Source organism: Muscardinus avellanarius, assembly GCF_963383645.1.
Source record: "Muscardinus avellanarius genome assembly, chromosome: 15".
NCBI classification, from domain to species: domain Eukaryota; kingdom Metazoa; phylum Chordata; class Mammalia; order Rodentia; family Gliridae; genus Muscardinus; species Muscardinus avellanarius.
In genome coordinates, this window is record NC_137801.1 from 12,587,484 (window position 1) to 12,609,100 (window position 21,617).

A 21,617-nucleotide genomic window follows, 5' to 3' on the forward strand; every position below is an offset into this window, starting at 1 on the left:
TGCTTTCCAAAGCACAGCTCATTTTGCTGGGATCTGCATGTCCCTTGGGTGTTTGATCAAGCCTTTCTGTGGGGTCATGCTGAGCTATTCCCTATACCATTATTTGCCACTGGGCTATGCTCCTGCATTTCCCCTGGGATTTTCAAAAAAACAGTCTTTCTTTGAGAATCAAGTTGTTCCTTCTTTGTCTTGCCCGGCCCATGAAATAAAGACCAGAGTCCTTATTTCAAGGTAAGAGGTAGAGCAGCTAACACACTATTTTGTTCCAGGAGTTTTAGAAGCAGGACTCGGCCTCTGCAAAAAGTATGGGCTCCAGTTTCCAATATGCTTCATTCCTAGGGCATCCATTGAACTCCTTAAATTTCTAATTACATCCTGTGTCAACCATAATTTATCTAAGCAGCTTTTGGTCCTGCCTAACTTCAGAGTGTGTGTGTGTGTGTGTGTGTGTGTGTGTGTGTGTGTGTGTGTGACTGTACCTGGGATGTTCTACCACCGAGCTCTACCCTCAGACCTATTTTATTTTTTATTTTGAAACAGATTCTCACTAAGTTCCCACCCACTGGTATAAAACCTGCAATCCTCCTTTCTTGGCCTCCAAGTATTAGAATAATATGTGTGCACCCAACAGGACTTCAATGCAGTCAGCAGGGTTCAAATGCTGATTCTCTAGAAAAGCTTTTCCTGACATATGAAGAGAGGGGAGGTGCTCAGATACTTGAATTTTCATCACAGTTCTGGGGAACAGGTACTCAATCTGTACCTATTTTCTTAGTTCTAAAGTAAAGACTGAATATGGTGTTTACAGGGTTCCCTCCAGCCCCCAAAGAGTGCCAAGCCAGCCAAAGAGTCATCCTTCTGTAGATTCTCAAAGTTTCTGTCTTCTCAGAAGCAAGAATGTCAGCCCTGGGCCTGAGACAAAAGGAGGTCAACAGGTACAATGGAAGCACAAGACCAAGGAAAAAGAAGAAATGCCAACATCATTTTGCAATGTGGTATTTTCTAAGAAACACCACTTCCTGGAAAATAAACAGGTGCTGCTAACATTAAAAGAAAAGATATCCCATCCTATGATGAAATAAATTTGGAAAATGTTCAGTCAAATAGCTTCTGTTACTACAGGTCTTCTTAGAGCATTTAAGAAGCCAATATGAATTGTAGACCTCACAATGGTACAAACAGTATGTTTAACATTCAAAAGAGACTTATAAGCTCTACTCCACTGGGAAATGCTATTTTTTTTTGGTGTGTGTGTGTGGGGGGGGGGTCTAGGGATGAAACCCAGGGGAATTCGACCTCCAAGCTACACCCCCTGCCCTATATTTTACTCTTTATTTTGAAACCGGGTCTCACTGAATTGCAGAGGGCCTCACTAAGTAGCTGAGGCTGTCCACGAACCGTGATCCTCCAGTGTCAGCCTCCTGAATGCTGGGATTACAAGCGTGCTCCACCACGCCCGGCTTAGAGAAATGCTAATTTAAGAAAAGCCCTAACCATCAACAGAGATGATAACAAACTAGCCAAGATACAACTCATAATAGTACCTGAAGTTAACTGGCATTGTACATGAATTATAGATTATGGATTGCTTCGACAGAGAGTGTTCGAATACTAGGAAGCCAGCCCTTTCATGTAGTAGGTATTGCTTCCTCTGGACTTAGGCCTGTTCTGGGAAGATTTGTGTCACATGGTGGAGACAAAGCAAGACTGTGATCAGCAGGAGAGGGAGTGAGGCACAGAAGCTTTGGGGAAAGTCAGGACTCAGACGGTCCATTAGAAATGCAATTAGTGCAGACCAGTTGATAACCTGACACAACAGAACATGTAAGATTTATCTCCATTTACAAGTTGAGAGCTGATAAATATTTCTTAGCACCAATAGTGAATCGTTAGAAGTGCTGCCATAAAGTATAGAATTACTTTTCTCTGCCTCAAGCCAATTGCTGTGTATGGCCATTTCTCACTTTCCCTTTAATATGTAATTCTCCCTGTTCTCCTTCTACTCTGCACTATCAATCCCACTACCTGTCCGCTGGTTTTCCTTGATTCACATAAATTAATTTCCAATTCAAGCTCCAATTTGTCTCTAGTCTCTTAAGAGGTCTAAGAAAAATATCATGCACCTTATCTCTCCCACTGTTCCTCTTCATTGTGGAATTCCTTCCTGGCTCCCTGTCTACACAAGAGAGTATGCTTGTGAACATCTGCCGCATGTAAAGTCAGGCCAGGCCCCTAACACTAGGGACCACATATCTGGAGAAAGGAGTTCATTGATCATCCATCGTTATGCCAAAGAGAGGACAACATGCTATCCTTGGATAGTATTTACCAGGCTGGGGACGAGATTTTAGAAAGAAAAAGTCCAAACTTGGAAAAGTTTAGTAGGTCAGCAGAAGAGTGAGAGTAAGAAGGAGGGCGGGAAGGAAGGAAAGAAAGAAGGGAGGGAGGGAGGGAGGGATTGCCATGACGGATGTCCAGGATGACCTTCCAGTGAACTATGCTTCTCTGTCTTTACCTCCTTTTGCAGTTCATTTGCAGACAAGTTTGAGGTGGCCCTGTATAATCGCTGCAATGTACCAGAAGTGATACTGTGCGACCTCTGAAGCTAGCTCTTAGGAAGCCGTGAGAATTCCACCTTTTCTCACAGAACACTCCCTCTTGAAACAGTCACACTAGAGGAAGCTAGCCTCCATGTAAGCAGTTTAACTACTCTGAAACTACCATGCTAGGAGAAGCTCAAGCCACCCAGAGGCAACACGAAGAAGAGAGAGATGCTACAGACACTGAGAAGAGAGAAGATGCTACAACCAGGATGTTACAGACTCTGAGGTGCTAGAGGTGTGAATAAAGACGCTATCCTGAAAGCAGATCTTGTGGCTTCAGCCATCCCAGTTAGTCCCAGGAATCAGAGACAAAATTACCACGTGAAGTCTTCCTGGATTCTTTGCCCAGGGTCATGAGCAAAAGATGTTTGTATTAAGCCACTAAGTCTGGGAGTAGCTTGTTATACAGCAATAGATAACTGGATCGCTTACTCTCACCCCATCCATGTGTTCATTTTAGATGGAAAGAATGCACCAAATAGGTTCGGACTGTCAACATTAAAAGAAACTGACAGGAAAGATCAAGTGTCTGGCAAGCGACGATGGTACCTATATTTTTCCGAGTTGAATGACTGTCACTTCCAATGAGAAAGAAAATTGAGAGACTTGGGTTGTCGGCCCTGGGAGTGATTTGAAGGATATGGAGTGAACAAAATGTGTATAGAGCACTTTTTTCCAGGCACAATTGCAGAAAGTCTCCTGTTTCGTCCTTCATAATAAACACTCTGAAATAGTTTTATGTGGCTCACTTTGTAGATCAGGAAACTGACACAGGAAGAGATGAATGGAAACAGAGCTAAAATAATTATGTTGGGCTTTGGTTGTTGTTTGTTTCTATGATAATGTGAATTGAGCTATTCTACCTTTGAGCTATATCCCCAGCTCTTTTTATTTTTTTACTTATTTTTGTTTTTATTTTTATTTGTGGTGCTAGAGATTGAATCCAGGGGAATTCTACTTTTGAACATTTTTGTTGTTGTTTTGCTTTCAGTGTCAAGATTTGTTTATTTCTTTATTTTTTTATCCAGCCAAATATTTGAATTACCTGGATAGCTTTTTGTTGTAGTTGTTATACATTTTTTTTTAATTTTCTGTGGAACATATTGAAAATGGCATACATTCAGACTATGCCTGGTACCCTCCCTACCACTTCACCTTCTCCCCCTCCCAACAAATTTGGCCCCTTTGTCAAAGATCAATTGACTATAGGTTTGTGTGTTTGTTTCTGTATCTTCTATTCTATTCCACTGGTAAGTCTGCCTATCGTTGTTTTTTTGTTTTTTTGTTTTTTAAATAAGATATCACTAAGTTACTATGGCTGTCTTCAACCTGAAATTCTTTTGTCTCAGTTGCCCAAGTACTGGTATTATAAGTGTGCACCACCACACATAATTTTTTTTTTTTTTTTTTTTTAGTTTTTTGTTTGAAAATAGCCAGGCATGGTGGCGCATGCTTGTAATCCCAGCATTTGGGAGGCTGAGACTGGAGGATTGCAGTTTGCAGACAGCCTCAGCTACTTAGTGAGGCCCTTTGCAACTCAATGAGACTCAGCTTCAAAACAAGGAATAAAAAATAGGGCAGGGGATGTAGCTCAGAGGTCGAATGCCCCTGGATTCCATCCCCAGACCCCCCCCCACACACACACACACACAAATAGGGTCTCACTAGGCTGTTGAGGGTCTTGCTAGGTTGCTTAGGCTGTTTTTGAACCTGTTTTTGATCCTCCCATCTTAGCTTCCTAAATACTGTGGTTACAGGCATGCACCACCATGCCCGGTGATTATGCTAGTTTTGTATTATTATTGATCTTTATGATACTGAGGATTGAACTCAGGGGCATTCTACCTCTGAGCTATACCCCCTTTTGGGAGGTTGAAATAGGGTTTCACTAAGTTGTGAAGAGTCTTGCTAATTTTCTGAGGTTGGCCTGGAACCTGTGATCCTCCTGTCTCAGCCTCCCAAGTAGAGATTACAAGTGTGTGCCAGCATGCTTGACTAATGCTGTTTATTACAGGAACTGGGCCCTTGCCATCGACCAGCTACCAATTATTCTTAGTTCTCCTTCAGTGTTGATTCTGAAATCAGGGGTGGCAACAGGGCTGCACGACTTCCTAGGGACTGCTTAGGAAAAGGGTAAGAAAATAAGTTCCTATAAGCATCTAATTTCCACTCCCCGGGCCCCTCTGAGGAGACTCTACTGCACATACAGTATTATACAGCCCTTGTAACATAGCTCCCCAGATGAGTGCGTCTATTCTAGCCTCAAAGTACCATCAGCCCTTATGCACTCACATAAGCGGAGCTCTTCACTAGTGCTAGCAGATGTGCTGGAGTCTGGGAATGACTTCTGGAATGGCAACTGACTGCACTCGATATCTGGGACGGGTGGGAGGGAGTCTGCCAGTTCAAAAGGGCAGATTTGTCTTTCTTTGAGGAAGACTCTCCACATTTCTTCTCTGCAGTCAGCTTGCTAAACCCAGGAAGGGTGTGGTTGCTTCTTTCTTTGCATTAAAGCCGTGGCTGAAGTTTCTACGACTTTGTAGAAATACAATGCGCACTTAGGAGGCTTGAGTTGGATGATAAATAAGGGAAGCTGAAATTTCTGTGTGCTTTGAAAATAAGGCCCAAGTGAAAATGCCTCAAACGTGAATGCAATGTTTAATCCTTCATTTTTATCTTTAACTCAAAGCATACTTCACACTCCACTGAACCAGTTCACGGATCTGGCTGAAAATCTCTCATTTTATACGGCTTTGCTGAATGCTCTTGTTTACCCTGAAAGTTTCTGCCTTTTAGTACAGAGGAGCTTCGTTTCTCATCCTTCTTTTAGAGAAGGGCTCTCAGTGCTGCTGGTTCCAACCTGCTGAAGCCCAGACACAGAACTAAGTAGGAAAAATGCTAGGCACCCCAGCCCAGGTTCCCCTTCCTCTGTGAAACTGTATATTGCTAGCCACCAACCACCCACTGCCCTTCCCTTGTTCCACCTTTGAAAACACATTAAAATGTAAATAGAAAGAATTCTTGCTATGTCAGCTTCTGAAGTCAGTTCTAATCTTTCCCCACCACACGTTCACATACATATATGGATTGCACACATGCACACACATACACACATGCACACACATACACACACATGCACACTACACACACATTAACATGCGCATGGCACCATGTTCTTCTTATATTCCTTTATTCTCTTCTCCGTCCTCTTTATTCTCTCAAATCCTCTGTTCTTTTAAATACATCTGACTCCAGCAGACTAGACTCTAGGCTCCCAGCTGATAGAGACCTCTTCTTTCTTGGAGCTCTGCCAGAGTTTATTTCTGTACCATATATGTTGACATAAAGTTAAACATTGTCTATAATTGTCCTAACAGTTTTACTTCTGGGATGAGCAAAGGCTTCTTCAAAGCTAAGCCACACTCCCTATTGCAGATGATCACTTCACTCCTCTACTCAAGAGTCTTGAGTGATTCCCTGTGGCCTACGGCAGTGCTTCCCAAGTTTTTCTAGTGATGCACCCCACAGTCACACAACATGGGTACAGGCTCTTCACAATTCTGGAACAGAGCCTACCTGCTCCCTCTAAGAAAATTTTTCTTACTCACTTGTGGTTTCACTCTTTAAACTCCAAGCAAATTTTATATTGTAATTTATAATAAATATGTAAGTAAATCCATAGGGATGAACCCAAATACACAAGATACGAAAACGAAGGGAGACTTGAAATAATAATTAAGTCTAACATCTAATCCTTTCACAGGAGGGCAGGGCTGAGAGAGGAACTCTCTTGTGGGGACTGTGCATGGCTAGATCAGTGGCCTAAAAAATATTGCACTGTGATTCCCTATTGGTTCACAAAAAAAGACCAAATTCTCTCCAGCACCAGCACCTTCATCTAGTACCCACTTCTCCAGAGTGCTGTTTCTGGCTCCTCTCTCTGCCCTCATGCCTTCGGGCAATGCATGCAATGCATTTACTCTTAACTGTGCATTCACACTTCTTCACAATGATCTCTATTCTTGGTTCTATACCAAGAATAGAGCTTCCCATTTCAGCTTTCTATACATATGTTAACCTCCAGCACCCAGCAGACACTCCCCCAATTAGCTGTTACATGCTCATCTCTGTGCCAAGCATCATTCTGAGTGCTTTTGCACCTTCTAATAAGATGCTTCTTACATTATTTCACTCGTGAAATGGAAAAGAAAAGAATTTCTAAAGCTCTTCACCCAGCAAGGAACAGGTGGAGCACAAAGCTAATTCACTGCAGCCGTAATGACGTGGAGGTTTTATTAGAAGATTTTGGCAAGCAAAATGTGCCCAAATGAAAAAGTTAAATTTTCGTGGAATGGGATTTTTTTTTTCTGATAGAATAGGAAATAAGAACATAGTTTAATGTTTAAAAAAAATATTTTGTTGAGGAGAGGAGAACGCAGTGGTTTAGTGTTCCTCTAAGCTGTATAATGCAATCTAGCCCACTGGTGCTAGTCCCGGAACCTATTCAAGAGGTGAGGAGAGTTCTCTCCTGGTGCCTCATAAGCATGGAAATTGACTTCTGTTCTGTCCTTTCTCTCTAGCTCTTTACTCACTAGGTACCAGTGAGAGAGAATACAGCTCCAGACACACAGAAGCCCTAGGGAGAGTTAAAGAGCTGAGTCACCTACATGAACTTTAAAAGCAATGCAAGTTTCCCAAGGGCTACATGAAATACCCCATGAGCTACAATTCCCGAAAGGAGAAAAGGTTCCCAAATGCTAATGGTTAGAGGAATCTTCCTAGAGGTAGGCAGAATGTATCAGGGATAGAAGCTGGAGTCAGAGAATTCTTTCTTTTTTTTTTTTTTTTTTTTTTTTATGTGGTACTGGGGGTGGAACCCCAGGGCTTTCTAACTCTGGACTATACCCCCAGCCCTATTTTATAATTTATTTGGAAACAGGGTCTCATTAAGTTGCCGAGAGCTTTACTAAGTAGCTGAGGCTGGCTTCGAATCTGTGAGATCCTCCTGTCTCAGCCTCCAAAGCGCTGGAATTACAAGCGTGCGCCACCAGGCACCCAGCTCAGAGAATTCTTTAGAGCCATTCTGGGAGCCTGCATACCCTCACTTTGAAAGAACTCACTAAGTTCCTATTAAAGACCATGAAATAAAGCCTATCTCCCCTGTAGGGAGAAAGGCAGCCCCGTGGTATTGCTGGGCTCAGAAGATGGGATTGCCATGTGGAACCACCATCTTATACTATACCCTCCATGCTCCCTCAAAAGAGAAGGAAGCCAGCATCTCTTGAGTTTCTACCAAGTCCAGGCACACATTTGGTACATATGTACCTGTGATCAAAGAATCCTCATTGTTTCATGGCATCTTACAGTTGAAGAACCTCTGGCAGAGCCCAGCTAAGAAACTTCCCAAGGTCATCTAGCAAGCAGGTGGCAACCTTGAGCTTTAAGCCCAGATCTTTTTAAAATTTTATATATTTCCTTCTACAACACAAGGAACTGCATTGATATAGCATTATTATGTGCTTTATTTTATTAGGTTCAAACATCACTAAACTCAAAATTATAAACTAAATATTCTACAAAATAATTTTAGATTAAAGGCATACAAACTCAAATTCTGCAAGCGTCAAAAACACTTCTACCAATCTGTTCTGGCCTGAAGCTCTTCATAGTTACATCACTACTCGACTTTGGAAAGGGTATTTGATATATTCTGCAGAATTTTTCATAGTGTTTTTTGAACTTTTTCTTACCTAAAGCTATGCTCAGACTCCTCTCCAGTTTTCTAACATCAACAAAAGCAGAATTACCTGCAGGAATTGAGTCAATCTAAAGCTCAGTGCAATTAACCAAGTTAACCAAGTGCTTGATTAACCAAAGTTAAGCAAGTGCTATAGTCTTTCTTAAAACCTTTTATCCTCCACATTATTAGTGATTTTCCTTAGGTTATTAAAGTCAGATAACTAAAGAACTGAAAGCAATGTGGTGCTGTTTAAGTCAATTTTCTGTATAACGTGTAGTTGTTGGTCTTGGCCCATGACTTAAACTGATCATCCTTTGTGCATGAAGAAATCAATTGGGTTAAACAAATATAAGAACATGGAACTAATTCCCTGAAGGTGTGCCTTGAATCTGATGCTCATGGAGATATGCAGCTCTGGTTAATCAGCACATGGGCACAGATGCTGCACAAAAGTGAGATTATTACCTCAGAAGCTGATCACAGGCTCCCCTCAGCCAGACTTCTTAAGGGTCTATGTGATTCGAATGGCCTTCTCAGGGATAGGGAGCTTACAGTAGTTACCGACAGTGTCTTTATATAAGCTGGGCTCTTAGGATGAGGGGGATCAAAGCAGGACTGACCAGTTCCTGGTTCCAGATCAGGTTGCAGGAGCGAGCTAGACAGCAAGACAGGCCACAGACAGAAGGGGCCACTCTGAAATGCTATGGAGAATGGAAGGCACTGGGAAGAGTACAATCCAAGGGGGAAACTTAGAAAAAACTGGCAGCAGACAGCTGCAGGTCAATAATGGGAACCTGTATCCATTACTCCATGCCTGTGGAAGGAACCATGTGTGGGCAACTTACCAAGCTAAACCAGAGGGACAAAAATACCACCAGAGAAACAATGGAGAGAGGGTGAAATAAGACAGACTACAGGGAGATAGAAGCCCAGTTACCAGACTGCCAGCACGAGTCGGAGCAGCCCAGATAGAATGATTTTGCTGTTGGCTACCAACTCAACAAAATTTGTCTATAAATATATGCACTTTTCATTTATTTTGTTAAAGATGCTAATACTACTCTCTGTGCTTCAGGTGTCATCCAAAGTGCTCTACATTTACTTACCTGAGAACAGTAGTAAGTTTTGAGGTAGATACTAGTATCATCCCTGTTTTATGAACCAGAAAACTGAAGCAAAATGAAGAAACATCCCCAATGTCATTACTCTTAGTCACTACTAGTGATTACTTTAAATTTTTCTGGAATATGGCAATCTTTTTCAGTTTGTAAATACAATTTTTTTTTAGATTCATGAATTACATACCTAGTATGTTTTTCAGTGTTTTCCTATCAATCTATTTATTTTGTTTTCTTTGGAAATTTTTTTGAAGCACTTATTTCTCTAATGTTGGACATTTGTTTTCTGATTCATTGTCTATTATCTTCTTTGTGTACATGTTTTCACTTTCTCCCTTGAAAAGAATGTTTCAATTTTATTTTTGTTTTATAATATTTTACTTCTTTTCTCTTTCCACTGTAAACTTTTTTCAGATACTGGGTTTGGCTTTTTTCAATTTTTTTTATTTCAGCCAATTTCTTCTTTATGTCTTTATCATTTAAATTTGGTGTTTCCTTTTGACTATTTCTTAGACTGAAAATGAATTAGCTTACATTTTATTAAATGCATCTAGCAGAGGGTATCTAAAATTATCTTTCACTTTCTGTAGTACTTTATTTATGAGGCAGTTTTTCTTCTGCATATTATAGATATTATTTTTCCTTTGGGGAGATGATCACCATTCTAGCCACCATTCACCTTCTATTCTTGATGTTAGGTACCCTGAGGCACTACAAAATTAGATGCAGTCTATATCTTTTTTTTTTATAAGTAGAATATACAAACAGCTACTGATTGTCAAACAGAGTTAACCACTCAAAAAAGATTATAAACAGGCATGGTGGCACATATTTGTAAATCCAGTATTTGAGAGGCTAAGACAGGACGATCCGGTTTTGTAGACATCCTCAGCTATTTGGTGAGGCCCTTTGCAACTCAGTGTTGTTTCAAAATAAAAACTAAGTAAAAAATAAGGCTGGAAGTGTAGCTCAAAGGTAGAATGCCCCTCGGTTCCATCCCCAGCATCACAAAAAAGAAAAGAAGTTATAAAATAAAGGGAAACATGTTTTCTCAAACAAACAACAAAAAGAACATAAGTCACAGTAAAAAGTATTTAATGGAAATGGTTTATTTGGGGCAAAAGAGTCAAAAATGCCTTTCATCTTTTTCCCATACATAAGAAAACATACAGAGCCAGCCATGACTCATCAGATGAATGAGGAGGGTCTGATGCGCTCCACCTTTCATTAGAGTGTAAGGCTAAATGTATAGATATCTCACATCACCTCCTAGAAACAGGAAGTTTCTCCTGTTCTTGTAGCAGATGGTACCAGACTCGTCATCAGAGAAGTCCTCACAGTGAGAGAAGTCATGCTGGCTGGTTCATTACATAAATCTCTGTCACATTTCTGCTTTGGGGCAATCAGGCATATGGGAAATTTAGATTTTGATGATGAATCTTGTTGAATTTTACATATAAAGGCATACTCTATTGTTAGGGCAGTATGTAGTCAGGTAATGTTCCAGCAACAGAAAAAAGGCAAAAGCCAGGCTCTTTGGTCCTCCCTGACAAGCATGAGATGTCTAAGAAGAGAACTTCATCCATCATACTGTGAACACTGTTCTCTATTCTGTCCTTGTTGGAAGCAGTAGCCTTAATGGTATGGAAATTCTTGGAGTGACATCTCAAAAACAAAAAACCATTTGGATGAAAGAATACAAAAAAGGTCCAGATGGCTTTGGTGTGCTCCCCATTGTAAATGAGGATGGCTGCCCACAGCAGCCAGAGTGCATCTGTTCGCTATTTTATTCAATTACTTAATTAGAGTAATGTTCTCTCTTTAATTGTCACTGTTTTAATAAAACAGAAAAATCAAAGTGAAGTTGCTATCGGGTATTTTCTGATAAGTAGAGAGTTTAAGTGCATAGACAAAAAGCCTCATGCACCATTTTTCTGAGTCCCAAATATCTGTCCAGACCTCTCTTCCTGTGGACTCAGTTCTTGTGTCAAGGACACAGTTTCTCTCTAAGTAGAGAAAAACTGGAGGCCAATCAAATCTCTGAGAGTATTCCCTCAAGCAGATCTACCACTATGTTGTTGAAGAGAGAAAGCTGGCAGCAAATAATAGCATGATTAATCACGGTGTTGTTTCTTTAACTTAGATAAATCCGTCCCCCCCAGCTTTGTATAAGCTGCCCACTTGGTGAAATAGGATATAAATGAACAAGCCTTGAAGTAGAAATCCCATGATATTATGGCTGATATCTAGAAAAAAATGTTATCTATTGTTCTGGAGTTGTGAGGTTCTTCAGCATCTATTCTACATCTTTATATTTAAATGCATTTATAAGATTTTCATGGGAAATTTTATGACCCCTTAAAAAATAAAAAGTGATTCTTTAGCAGAAAGGCAAGGCTATTAAGATGGGTAAAAACTTTTTAATGAAGAAAACACCCATTATATTCAGCATCTGCCATGCATGGGAAATAAACTCAAGCTCTTGTTTACCTACAGACTCATAGGGCTGGAGAAAACTCCAAAGACCAGTCAATTCATATTAGAACTCTATGTGATATATTTTAGGGATATTGACTCCTTAATCTTACCTACATAATTGAATCCAAATCTTTGAGGGAAGAAACTAGATATCATTATTAAAGAACTCATCTCCTCCAAAGATTCCAGTGTGTTTTGGGCTGAGAATTACTTGTCTCATGCCAAATATGGCAAAAGAGGAATCAGGTGGAATTCAAATTACTCAGTTGGGAAAAGATCATCATAGGGGATGCAGATGGCATATATGGGCATCTGGAATTTCTCCCTATTCAAGCTGAATGCAAGCTGCACACATTAAAAAGGAACCATGACTGGAGAGCTGAAAAGAAAAAAAACACCAAACTATTTTAGTATTGTGCAGAAATGCATAGAAGGCAATTTAAAGACCTCTATCTCTGAGTTAGAAAGTTGCTCTCAATGCTCAAACAAACCAAAAATTGCTATAGAAGTTTGCTGTTGAAAAGACTAACTGTTGTAATATAAGAAAAGTCAAAACAAGACAAAACAAAAATACTAAATGTTAAGTGCTGGAGTCTGAACCTGTTCCCCGGAATCCACATGTAGGAGACTCAGTCCCCAATCTGACAACGTCAGGAGGTGCTGCCTAATGAGAGGTGTTAGGTGTGAGGGTGCTACCTTCTTGAACAGATTAATGCCACTATAAAAAGAGCTCAAGGAAGTGGGTTTGCTTCTTGCACTACTACCCTTACATCTTCTGCCATGTGATAACACAAGAACACTCTTGCCAGATGATGGAGCCTCCATCCTAAAGGTCTCAGCCTCCAGAGCCATATGCCAATAAAATTTCTATTCATTACAAATTACCCACTTTGGGCTGTTCTGTTATAGCAACACAAAATGGACTAAGACACAAGGTTATTTTCATTCCTAACACTTTCTCTGATTTTATATTTTTAGATTATGACATTAGAAATTATTAAATAGTTAATTCCAAAACTTCAAGAAGGTATTTCATTTGAGTAGAAGGAAACATGGGTGAATACCAAAGAAGCTGGAACAGTGTAATTGGAGTGAGGGATACACAGGGACATTGGGTAAGGACTTACAGGGGCACAGAGCAAAGGGTAGCAGGGAGTGGAGCAATTTTAAGAAGTTATTTTTGTCTTTTATTGAATCTAGGAGAAAAAAGTGCTGATATTAAGGTTAAAATTTTGTTCTGTACACCTCACCCCATACTTCAGAAAAATTATTTATCTCCCAGGTCAACTACAAATCCATTATTTACCCTAGTGAAAGTTTAGTTTTCTATGACAATGATACTCCCTAAGGGCTTCAGGGAACCCAGTAGAAAGAGGTTAAGGAGGGTCATGAACACACAGCCTAGAATTCAACCCCAACACAGGCTCCCTCCTGAGCATCTAGGCCAGGGCTGCTGCTGCCACCTGCAAACCTCCTGCTCTTTGGCTCAAGCAGGCCTGTGACAGAAAGTACTGCCATCCTCCAGGATTACGTGGGGCCAAAGGCAATCTGTGTTTTCATTTAACCACTTCGTCTTCTTCTTTGGTTTGCCTGCTGCTTGCACAAAAGATGAGATTTGCTTGATTTTGATGACTACTGGTTTGGGGTATATTGTTGAAATTAATGATGAAGATGGATGGAGTTTTCAAAGAGTCTTTCTTGTATGATTCACAGCAGACTTAATGGCAACTTAGCCCAGATATCAAAGTTATAAATCTAAGACAAAGACCTACATCATTCCTTGCCGGAGCCAGCCGACAAAAGTACAGGTTCTGAAGAGAGGTGTGAGGATGAAGAATTTAACTCCAAGAATTTGATTCTCAGAATATTTAATATATTCTAACATGGGGGGTCTGCCAGCCCACTATCTCTACTGGCTGACTCCTGCTCCTGGATCAAAATTTTCTACTGGTCAACGACTACTCCTGGGTCAATATTTTCTACTTGTCAACGACTACTCCTGGGTCAGTATTCTCTATTGCACTGGCGCTGGATTTGTTTTTCCAGAGGTATATATACAGTTACAGGTCAATCAATATTCTCGTGCTACCACCACCAGAACACAATAAAGACTAATCCAAAGCACACATATTACAGATAGGTTAATCAGTACCATTGTGCCATCACCATCTGATCTTCTCCCAGACCTTTTACATTGAACTTTCCATGACCTCAAACTTTGTTGACTCTGGGTGAAGAACAGTCAGCTGAGTCAGAAATACTCTTCTAGGGGAAAGCCTTAATGGCTTCCCATAATTCCTGTTTTTACCTGGTATTTGACATTAATATGGTTTCTGTTGGGAATAGTAATGTATTCACTGAAACACCACAAATTCTTTTGTTTTGAGCAGGGCTTAAACTATACTGATACTTTTCCTTTTGGGCCACTCATAATACAATGTAGCTGCCTGGACTAGACCAAGGTCTATTATGGACAACGTCCCTTCTATCTAGTATTGCCCAACATGCAGATCCTGGTGCAGAGACACAGAGCTTGGCCAGGTCTTGTGCAGAGCTGATGACTCATTGAACTGGCACTGACGCTGAGGCCAAACCATGACAGAACACTGCCCAGTAGAGGTGGCAGATACTGACCCATCAAGGCAGCAACCCCCTGCCTTTTGACCAGGAACTCCAGAAAACATAAGCCAGACAAGAATAAGTTTAGAATAGATAAAAGAGGTTAACCCCCCCCCCCCAAAGAGGGCATCCCTGGGTCCTTCAGAGCTTCAGTACAGAACGATTCCTCCAATGTTCATGTGGCCTAAAAAGTCCCCATTCTCTGAAAATGCAAGAACTTTGTTATGGTTTTATTATAAAATATAATGCAGAAAAACTCATGTATTTGTAATGCTAAAATATTCAGAGGTGAAATAATTGAATCAGGGCTCTAATCCCATGGATGAGTTAATAATCTGAATGAACTTTCTAGGTGCAGATAGGGTGTAGCTTAAGGAGGTAAGTCACTGGGGTGTGACCTTGAGAACTAATCTGTCCCTGCCCCCCCATCTCCCCTCTCTCTTTCTCTCTCTTTCTCTCTCTCTCCCCCCGCCTCTCTCCCCTCTCCCTTCTTTCTCTTTCTCTCTCTCTCTCTCTCTCTCTCTCTCTCTCTCTCTCTCTCTCTCCTTGCAGCTACCATGAGATGAGGAACATGCCTCTAGCACACCCTGCTGCCATTGATGTGTACCTTGAAGTTAACCTACTATGTTTACTTTGAAGTTAACTTACTATGGAATGAAACTCTGAAGATAAAACTTTGAGCCCAAATAAACCTTTCCTCCTCTAAGTTATTCCTGTCAGGTATTTCAATCAGAGTAAAGTGAAGAGCTAACTAAAACAAGCTTCAGGCAATGGGATGAATGCTGGACATGCAGTTGTGAAGAGCTGGATTTAGAGTTTAGTTCTGTCACTAATTTGGTAGTGTCCTCAGTCAACCTGATTAACCTTCTTGCATTTGACTTTCTAAATTGTAAAAGAGAAAAAAATACCTATTACTCTGTCTCAATGTTAAAAAAATTAACATAAAAAAGTTTATATGAAATTTATGACAATGTCTTGCATATAACAGAGAGCCAATATGTGTTAGCTATTGTTCTTGTCATGATTAGATAAGATAGCTAAGGACCAGTATTGGGCATCGAATTAGCACTAATAAGTGGTAATTATTAAAATTGTCTCTACAAATAGAAGATAGGCTCCAAAACAATATATCTGCCATTTGCAAAAGTTAATTTTTACCATGTTTTCTCTTTATAAGTAGAAACAAGGGAGGAGAACTGCTGAGAAGCCCACAGCCTAGGGTTTGGCTGTAGGGAGTGGTAAGACACTTTTGATGGAAGAGGACACTGTGTAGCCGTGTATCTACTTACAGGGAATTCTTATTGCTGCTGCCACTACCACTCCATCCTGATAGCATAGCAAGTGTTACCAGTAAGTCTTCTAGTCAATTAGGTTAAGGAATGCTAGGAAATTTGGAAGAAGATCCCTGAAAAAAGAGTAATATGAAAATCTGGCCCTATGTCCAAATTCTGTCATCAAGGAGGGTTTGGAAAGAAGAGTGGTGGTGGATACTGTCCATCCATCCCTGAGGTCCTGGTCCCTGGACTGCCCTACTGTGAGTGTGAGTGAGGAGGGCGAGTAGACTAAACATGGAAGGAGGAGGTTTATGATCCCTTCCCCCAAAGAGCTTCGATTGTAGTTGATAGGTGTTGTTAGAACTCAAAGGAAGAGGTTCCCGTGAGCACTAGCAGGTGAAGAATATTCCCCAAGTCACAGATAAAACTTTGGGTATGACAGGGTGAGCACAACAGATAAAAAGAAAATGATTTTAATATTTGTATAATCATAAATAAGCATGTATAGAGACGGATTCATGTATTAAGTATGTTGTTTCTTGGATACTTAAAGGCAGGTTGTTACTGTAATTTTAGCTTTCATTTTTTCCTGCTAAAAATGTTTTCTGATCATCAAGATTTAAAAAAAAATAAATGAAGAACCAGAACCTGGCACATATGTCATCGCTTTATAAGGTGAAATGACACATGTTGCCCCTAAGCTGCGTCTCCAATGCGGATCTGTCCCTCCACCCCTCCCTCTGTGTGCAGACGGTCTCAGCCATGACAACTATGGTTCAGGCCACACCATAGATCTTCTAAGAGAGGCTGCCTGCATATAATTCCTGCTGGTAAGAAACAAAAAGCCCTAGAGGTCATGTCTTATAGTATGCTAGCATCTGTTTTCTTATCTTAGCTGAATGGACCAAGAAAGATCTTTAAGGTCCAATCATAGGAATCCAATACATAGGAAGATGAGTAATTTCTATATGTCCCAGCCTGAAAAGATCGTACAAGGATCATTATGCTTATTCTTGAGAAAATCAATCTGCTATATCATGAAGAATGAGAGAGAAGTAGAGGTGGCTAAATTGATGTAGAGTAAGTCAGGAAAGGGTATAAGTTAAGTAGAATCTAAGAATGAGCAAGGTCTATAAAGTACAGAAATGTATAAAGAGTCAAGAATGTGAGAAATAAGACTTATTGTAGGGATTTAAACAGATATTCACAGAGCATCTGGGTAAATTAAGAATTTATTAATAGCCCATCTGCACCCCCCTTTATTGAGACCAGATTGTTCAACCTCCTGTGCACACATATTTCCATGAAAAGTATCTAATGACATAAGTGATTTTCCTTTTTGTGTGTTCAAAATGGTCTGTATTTGTCAGGATTCTCCAGAGAAACGGCTAATAGGGATGGCTAGGTAGCTAGATGATGGATGATAGATAAATAATAGATTAAAAATAGATGAGGAAGATCATAAGAAATCGGTTCATGCAATTATACATGCCAAGAAAACCCAACTCTACAGTCAGCAGGCTGGACACTCAGAAAAGATGGAGACAGAGTTCCAGTCTAAAGGCAGGGGAACACCAGTGTCCCAGCTCAAGTAATCCTGTGGAAGTTCTCACTCAGCTCTTTTGTTGTTTGGGTCTTTGATTGATTGAATGGCATCCTCGCACATATAGGAAAACAATCTGCTTTACTTAGTCTACCCACTTAAATGTGACTTTCCTCTAGACTTACCCAGAAAAATATTTGACCAAATATCTAGGAACCTCATGGCCAAGTCAAGTTGACACACAGGGGCAAACTGATCCACTTCACCTGTCCAGCAATTCAGTAACTTAAAAGAGACTCATCTAAAGTGCTACTCATTTTTCCAGGAGTTCCATTAAATTCTGGCTCAGGGCATCTGTGCATCCCCACATGAAAAAGGCCATCAACTTAGTTGTGGCATCTGGACTAATTACCCATCCTTCCATCTTATCCACTGGTACCCACCTCCTCCATTTCCCTCCTATCTTGTGCACCCAGATTGAGACTTCCCTGATTCCTTTCACAAATTGCCAAGAAGAGAGAGAAGAAAGAGGCAGAATATATCCCACTTAATGCTGCTTATTGCCTTTCAGGGTACAAATTCAGGTTATCACTCATATTCCTGTCCTAGAGCAATGTAAAGGGAATTAGCAGATCATTCACATGCATAGTCCTTTACTGCAGAGTTGGTTTTGTTTTGTATTTTTAGCACTGCCCTTTAAGAAGACTGACAATTATTAAATCAATCTGGATTGTTTTCTCAGTTAGCATGGTCTCTTAGAAATGAAAGAATCATTAGCACAGTATTTCACAAACTGTGTTCTAAGAAATATTAGTGGGTACTATAAAAAAGATGTTCTTTTTCAAATACATTTAGGCAGTTGTAATACACATACAGATATTAAAGGCCTGGAATGTCATATAGTAAAGAAGTCTGTGAAAATTGACCTGATCCAGCAGCACTCCCCAAGCTCAAACTTGTTGAATGAATATGTTCTTTTTTCATGGAGCACTGTGTAAGGTGTTGCAGAACAGAATCTGCATAGTATTGGTTTAGGAAACACTGTCTTAAAATATATTCTTACTGAAGTTTCTGGCCCTGTAATCTATAACCAACTCAAAAATAGCTTCTACAACATCTCTGACAAAAAGGATGTTCAGTTGATGCCATGTTTAATCATGTATCATTACTAAAAGATAGGTATTGCCTCAGAAGACATCCACTTTAATGTCTCAAGAGTGGCTGGTGGAAAGACCATGGGATTTGGATTTAGAAGTCCTGGGCTCTGAAACTTACTAATCCATAAGCTTTTGGCCTCTGAGCCTTGAAGTCTTTCCATAGAAAATGATTGCAGTGACATCATACTCTGAGTTATATAGCATGTTGACTCCCTTGTAGCCAAATGTTGCCACCTATAACTTTGTTCTGTTATCCTCATTTTATCTTCTGGAGACAAACTGATTAACAAGTGAGAATTGTTCCATTTACACATAGCAGTCTGTCAGCAAGATCACAGTTCTACTGAACTTCAAAAAATTCATTTTTCTTGGAGATATCCAGTTCTTTAGCCATAGTTCATAAAATAAACAAATACAGTATTGAATCCACTTAAAATTATGTGATTTTTATTTCTATGGACACACTTGGTTAAGGCTTTTTCTAACATTTTTATCAGGAACTGAGCCCAAACACCCAGGTATGGTCTTACCCCAGAAGAAATAAGTAGTGCCCCCACTGTGCGCCAATTAGTATAGCTAAGTTTGGGTTTGTGTATTAGCAGTCAGAGGCTACTTAAGGCTCAATTGATCTTTTGGTCAATTAAAAGCAAGGTCTCTTTTTCTAGGAGTGCTACCAAGCTGTGTCTCTTTAACTTGTTCAGATGGCTATTTAAACTTAAAAGCAGGGCTTTCCACCCTACCTTTTAAAGGTCAGACTTGCTGGTTTCAGCTCAGTGTTCTGACCTCTCACGTTCTTCTTTGATTCCTGTTTGAAAGGCTTATGTTCTGCAAAGATGATGAGCCTCTCTCTCTCTCTCCCATGCAGTTTCACCTAAGTCTTAGCTAAAAATGTCGACCAGAGGCTCATCAGCACTAAGTCAGTTCTCTAGCAACAGCAACAACCTCAACTCTGAAACCTGATTATACTGAGGAAGGTTACGCTGCTTGTCACCTACAGGGAGAGAGGAAATTGCACACCACTGCCAATATTGCGTTCTTCCTGAAAATAAATAGAAATGGCCTTTCAAAATCTCCCAAAATGAAGTTGGAGATATTAAAAAAAATTCTTCCTTTAACAGTAGAATGGCACAAGGATGCCTGATATATTGCTTGTTTGTATTCCTGGAATGTTTTCCTGTGAATGCTGAGCAGAACAAGCAGTTGTCTGCAAAGTCTCATATGAAGGACAGTGATGTATCTTGATGCCTATATGTTATTTCTGTGCTCATGCATTCAATCAACAAACAACAAGGAAATTTTAAGTTCTTGTTGAGTAAGGTAACATGAATTAGGATACAAGAATTCCACCATGACCCGAGTGGTCTATGCCTTCATTCTCATCCTGGGTACTGTCATGTCCTGCATCATGTTGGCACCAGGGATGGACACTCATCTGAGGAAGATTCCTGGATTCTGTGAAGGGGGATTTAAAATCAAAGTGACTGATATAAATGCAGATAAAGATTTCGACGTCCTGGTTGGTTATAAGGCTGTGTATCGGATCAACTTTGCCTTGGCCATCTTTTTCTTTGTCTTCTTTTGCTCATGTTAAAAGTAAGAACAAGTAAAGACCCCAGAGCAGCAGTACACAGCAGGTTCCGGTTCTTCAAAATTGCTGCCATTACTGGTATCATGGCTGGATCTTCCTATATTCCTGGGGGCTCTTTCACCTCAGTCTGGTTTTATTTTGGCATGGCAGGGGCTGCCTTATTCATCTTTATCCAGTTGGTGCTCTTGGTAGACCTGGCTCACTCTTGGAATGAGTCATGGGTAAATCGTATGGAAGAAGGAAACCCAAGGGTCTGGTATGCCGCTTTGCTCTCAGCTACCAGCTTATTTTATGTCTCGTCAATCAGCTTTGTTGCTCTGCTCTGCACATACTACACCAAAGCAGAGGGCTGCACGGAAAACAAGTTCTTCATCAGTATTAACCTGATCCTTTGTGTTGTGGTTTCCATTCTATCTATCCACCCAAAAATTCAGGAACACCAGCCTCGTTCTGGCCTCCTGCAGTCCTCTTATCATCACTCTCTACACCCTGTACCTCACGTGGTCAGCCATGACCAATGAGCCTGATCGTTCCTGCAATCCTCCCCTGCTAAGCATCATTACACATATCACTGCACCGATCCTGGCTCCTGCCAGCTCCACTGCTGTCCCACCCATCTCTGCTCCGCCATCAAGTAATAGGCATTTTCTGGATGGAGAGAATGGTGTGGGGCTCTTCGTCTTTGTTATCTGCCTTGTGTATTCTAGCTTCCGCAATTCCAGCAATAGCCAAGTAAACAAGTTGAACCTCTCGGAGAGCGACAGTGTGATCCTCCGTGGTACATCTGCCAATAGATCCAGTGACGAGGAAGATGGACAGCCTCGGCAGGCCATGGACAACGAGAAGGAGGGAGCAGTACAGCTACTCCTACTTCCACTTAATGCTCTGCTGGGCGTCCTTGTACATCACGATGACCTTGACCAGGTGGCACAGTCCCGATGCCAAGTTCCAGACCATGGCCAGCAAGTGGCCAGCAGTGTGGGTCAAGACCAGTTCCAGCTGGGTGTGCCTCACCCTGTATGTCTGGACCCTCGTGGCGCCGCTCATCTTCACCAACAGGGACTTCAGCTGAACTCTGATGGCTCCTCCGTCTCCTTTGCTGAAAGCCCACGTCCCTCTTAAAGTCTGCTTCAACTAAACTGCTAAGTGAACGCTATACAAATTTGACTATATTCAGGTTTATCTCAGAGGGCAAGATTGAAAATGCCTGATGCAGAATCTGAACTTTCCATTTTTGCATACATTATATTTATTTGTAAGAATATAGCACAAAGGAACTTTTTTTTTTTTTAGTTTTAAAGACAACTACAGCTGTGCCGTGGAGAAAGTTCTTTATAAAAGACCCGTAGGCACCTACAACTGTGGTTTAAATATGAGACAGAAGGCTGTTGGATATTTGAGAATATTGTTTAATATATTTCACTGCAGTCTCCTTAAAAAGCAAAATATACATATATACCTATATGTATACTAATGCATTTCTATGCATTTTCCTGT

General features: G+C 40.6%; 1 pseudogene across 1 annotated transcript; it reads left to right on the plus strand.

The window, feature by feature from the left end:
• The first annotated feature begins 20,203 nt into the window (after positions 1-20,203).
• LOC308273850 (serine incorporator 3-like) lies at positions 20,204-21,192 on the plus strand (annotated as a pseudogene). Its single transcript has one exon. The product of its transcript is annotated as a serine incorporator 3-like (transcript).
• The last annotated feature ends 425 nt before the right edge of the window (positions 21,193-21,617 follow it).